This window comes from Antrostomus carolinensis, unplaced genomic scaffold (assembly GCF_000700745.2).
Source record: "Antrostomus carolinensis isolate BGI_N321 unplaced genomic scaffold, ASM70074v2 scaffold47244, whole genome shotgun sequence".
NCBI lineage: Eukaryota > Metazoa > Chordata > Aves > Caprimulgiformes > Caprimulgidae > Antrostomus > Antrostomus carolinensis.
Genome location: NW_010312382.1, coordinates 20,937 through 26,033, shown reverse-complemented (window position 1 = coordinate 26,033; position 5,097 = coordinate 20,937).

Genomic DNA, 5,097 nt, shown 5'->3' with positions numbered 1-5,097 from the left:
GATCATAGTTCAGCTTTCTACCAAGGTTGTCATCATCATCTGGGTTAATGTCAGCATTTTCCAAGAGGCTAGTCTGAAGTAGTCTGGTCAACTGTTCAAACTCCTAGTTAGAGCCATCCATCTTCCACTTCAGTTGCCTTCAGCTCCAAGTAAGATTCACAAAAGAAACCATTGCCTTTAATAAATACATTCCTCCTAGAATTGCAAGTCACAGATACCAGGTTTTTTCCTTTACCTACACATCCAGTTCCACCAGACCAGCTTACATCTCACACAGTCTTACATCTCTGCAGTTCTACAGACAACGGTACATGTTTGTATGACAACAGCTGCTTGACAACACGGAAGATCAGGACAGCCAGCCACAGCTCCCATGCCAACGTTCTTCCTCTTTTCCTCTACCGCAACAGAGATTTCTGTACCAACAGGAGACAGAACCAGGAGCCACTTTTCCTCCTCACTAGAGCACAAAGGATCAGGAGTAAAGTTAACCTCGAAGAAACAGCTCCCTGTAAACTTTTGCATCCCGAAACTGCAGCAGTCCCTTTCTAGGAGGAAACCATTACTACAGGTCTCAAGCTGTGTGCAGAACAAGCCTGTACATATTTATTCCATGTTACACAGACACCACCAAGGAAAAGTGAAAAGTTTGAGATCGGAACCGTTAAACCACACCAATGAAGTCAGGAGGTGAAGTGACGCAAGTCCTCAAACCCAGTTACCTCCCATCTGCTATCAGAATCTCTCCTCCAGGTCAGTAGCAATAAAATTATGAAGATACTCCACTGTTTCAAGGATTTATCTTTCAATACACTAATACCCAGAGGCTGTGTCATCCTACTGTTCTGGATTTAGTAAAGGCATAGGACCTCCCTTGAAACACAGCCCAGATGTTCTGCTGAACTCCTGGGAAGTTACAAACCACAAGGGATCCGTTCCCACTACACCTGGAGATCGCAGGGCACACGGCAACCAGGACACAACAGAGTATGGCCAGGACGGTTGTTCTGAGGAGCCGAGCAGGAACTGGCTGTACTCCCTCCTCAGCAACTCCAGGGATAACAAGAAAGCAGGTTTAACAGCTACAGACAGAACCCTTGTGGAAAGAGGAGGGATAGCTCCTTAACAGATTCAGATTTTTAAAATCATGTTTAATCTGAAAACATCAGTTTGAATCTCAGCCAGCAACTGTTTATATATTGCTGCCTACGGACAACCTTGAAGAGCCCACACCAAGGTTTTTTTTTTTTTCACTTCACAGCTTTCCAAATACACTGTATAGCGCTCTTCAGCTTCAATCCATTCCTTGAATAATAGCAGCAGAAAATCCTGATCACAGACTAGTCTGGGTATCTCCACAGCACAAGCAAGGAGTAGGTGGTCTGTTGAGACACAGCATCCATTTCAGTCAAGTCTGAAGATCTGTATAGCCTCTAGGTAAGCACCTTCACCCAGTTATCCTGCTCACGCAGTTAGTGGGAGAGGCGCAAGTATCATGAAACCTGCTACTTTATAAGAGTAATTTCATCTCTTCTATAAAAAACTCATCTGCTTATGTGAAATGTATCAGTTGACTTTCATCTCCATCTCTCTCCATAAAGGCTCTGGTCACTTCCTCTGACAGGAGTGACCATCCTGAAAGCTTTGAAAAAGCCATCAATTGGCACCTGTACTTCGAACAGCCCTGTGCCTGACGCAGCCTCCCATTCTGCTTCTCTTCGAGCAGAAGCCTGCGATGCTCTCTCTTTTCTCTTAAGCTTCTGTGTTCTGAACATCCACATAACCTTACAACATCTTCTTGGTATGTGATCCCTCTGAAAGCTGCCCGGCTGGCACACGCTGGCTTACCCCCAGGAGCAAGCACTGCACCCTCAGTACAGTTCTGAACACCACGGACCGAGCAGTAACACTCCATCACTTACCAGTGCTGTGTAACCACATCTAGTGATTACTATGCTCAAACACTGCACGAAGGCTCTGATGCCAGGCTAAGTATACAGTTTAGTGTAATTAAACTGAAAGAACTTGGGGTTTTATTATTTTTATTAATAGCCTTCCGTTTTTCCTTGGCACGCACTCAAAAAACACCAATCTCATTCAGTTTGCAGATTCAAAGTCAACATTTCAAAAACAAATTTCATGTTGTTTCGCCGAGTCCTTGTACAGCATACTGAGATTTATATCCATTCATACACACCAAATCAATTTAGCTTTTAGACTTGCAACAATTAATCTTTACTATGACAGAATATTATTTACATTTATTGCAACACAAATTTTTCTATTTTCCAACAGCTCCAGAAATTCTAAAATTCGTTGATTTCTTACTTCCCCCCTTTACAACCACCCTTAATAACTAATATTGATGTCTACTATTTGAAACTTCTGGTTTACACAAGACAATAGATATTTCCAAAGCAAAAACAGCAGCTAAAGCAAACTACTTTCCATAAAGGTATTAAAACATATCCAACTTAAAAAGGATTTATTATAGATTGAACCTTAGCAGTTAGCAATGATGACTATTTAACAAACAATCTCTCCAACTTACTCACGACTGGCACATTACGGTACAACATGGTCTAGAAGTCACAAAACTATTCTAGCAGCAAAAATTCTGTTTGCCAAACAAAAATGAACTCCAAATGTGGCAATAAATTCAAACCCTATTTAAAAATACACAAAATAGAGCTATTGGGAACACCCCAGCATAGCAGGTTCAGTACAAACAGCAACGTAAGAAAGGCACTAGGTAAGTGCTGCTGTTAGAAAGAGCCTGTAAAATCACAACTGATGCTGTTAGACCCCCGGGATCAACAATTTACATCGATAATAACCACACACATCTGATCCAATGCTCTCAACTCTGGGGTCTCACTGGTGAGAGGCATCGCCTGTGAAGTTTCATCTTGAGCCGAATTCTGCACGTTCTTTCACAAGGGAAGAGGTTTTCAACACTCAGCTTCAGATCCATTAGGCACCTATATTTTTTGCCTTTAGTTAGAACTGCATGATATAAAACCTCTGATATTACAAAGTCCACACTGGTGCTGAGGCAGCATCAGCATCACTTTCTAAATGTATTACCAAATTACTTTTGAGGGAAAGTAATACATCACCCATGTTATCCCTCCAAACTCCAGAGGAAAATACTATCCACACTGGCCTGTAAGATCCTGAGCACACACTCCAGAGTCTTTCAGTGCTCAACCAGAGATCGTTCCCAGTCATTCGAGTGGAACACAGAATGGCTCTGGGACTAAGTAAGCTTTAAGAAGTGCTCAGACAACCAAACTGAGGTCCAGTTTAAAAAGTCAGAATTATTTTTACTGTGCATACAAACTCTTTCATGGAAAGGAGTCACATGGAAGGGTAAAATCCCGTATTTCCAACAAAGCTGTTCTATGCTGAATTGAAGCACACCAGTAATGAGCTTGGTCCTAAATAATCAAACCAAGATCAAAGAAGTTCTACATTCTGGGAGAACCACATAGGAGATCCATGCTACACATTCAGAAGAATAAGGCATTACCTGCTACTTTCTAAAGTTTTATATAAGCATTTCAGAACTTCCAACCCTTTTCACATGATTCTACAGAAAAATCAACTTCCTTTCCCTCAGAAAAGAATATTCTCCAATGGAAACACAATCAACTCCACAGACAAGTCTAATAACTCATAATTATTCTTTAAGTGATTCAGTTTAACCAAAGCTTAAAAACAAATGAAATATAAGAGGAAAGTACTGTACACCTATGCTTGAAGAAAGCTCCAGAACAAGAGTGCTGCAAGATTTTAACTGTCCCAATTCAGAGTTTTGGAGGGTCTCACATTTCCCCAAAACAGCACATATGGGTGTCTGAAGCATCAACAAACTCTTCTACTTCTCCCTCTGCAGCAGGAGTGCCACCATTCCGTCAACTAAGGATCAACTGTTGGACCGCACGAGGTGAGAATTACTGAATTACAAGACTTGTTTTCACATGCTCCTGTACCGCACTAAGCCCAAAAGCCAGAGGCTCCCCTTTCCCGTTAGGCTGGGGAGGACGGGGTGAAGAAGGGGAGCATGGAGCCAGAGGGGGGTTGTGACTCAGATCACCCCAGCATGGCAGCTGACAGAACCCACGGAGTCACCCTGAGGACAAGAAAAATCTAATAACTTCATGGCATCAAAGACTACCAGCAGGATTTTCAGTAGTGCCAGGAGTGATGTCTTCTGGAGAGAAACTGTTGGCATTATCGCAGAATCCAGTCTTGTGGGTCAGCTTCATTTCACTGCTCCACGTAAGATGGAACATAAGCAAGGATTCAGCACAAGAAACCTGAAGTTTGTTCCTAGTTAATCACACTAATAGATTTTCATCAACTGCATTGCTCTGTACGAGACATTCAACGTGCTCTATTCCAGTCAACAACAAATATTCCACATTAAGAACTTAATTAACTCAAGTTTGAGGCTTTAATACATGTGCTTAAGGACAGTTAATTTCCAAAGAGCTTATTTTGTACTGGGTTGACCAGAGCTTCTGCCTTACATTCTGCTTATAAACACAAGGGAACCAGCAGTCCTGCCAGCAGTACGTACCGACCGCAGGTTTCACTGTCTTGGCCTTATGCTATCCAACAACTCCAGAAACGCGCTCAACACACCATCCTACCTAACACAGCCTGCACTGCCCCGCGCCCTGACCTAGCCCCCTCCTTGTCCAGTCCTTATTTAATCCCACACCTGGCAGTTGTCACCTCTTCTTCCAAACAGCTTCTCTCTTCTCCTGCTGTGACCCCTGGATGTGCAGACCAGCTTTCTCAGGTTGCTCATTCAGCTTTCGGGGCAGCCTGTTACATTTCGGGTTCTGATATTACAAAGTCCACACTGGTGCTGAGGCAGCATCAGCATCACTTTCTAAATGTATTACCAAAATAAAAACTCTAATGTGATCCTAGTTTCCTGAACCCATAAGGCTCTAAAGAAATCAGAAAGCTAGATTTGTATAACTAGATGCACTAAAAATCATCTTATTTTAAGCTGAGACAAGAGAGTCTCGTGAGAAAGACCACAAGCCACAAAAATTATTAGTAAATACAGCCTCTCTCCAG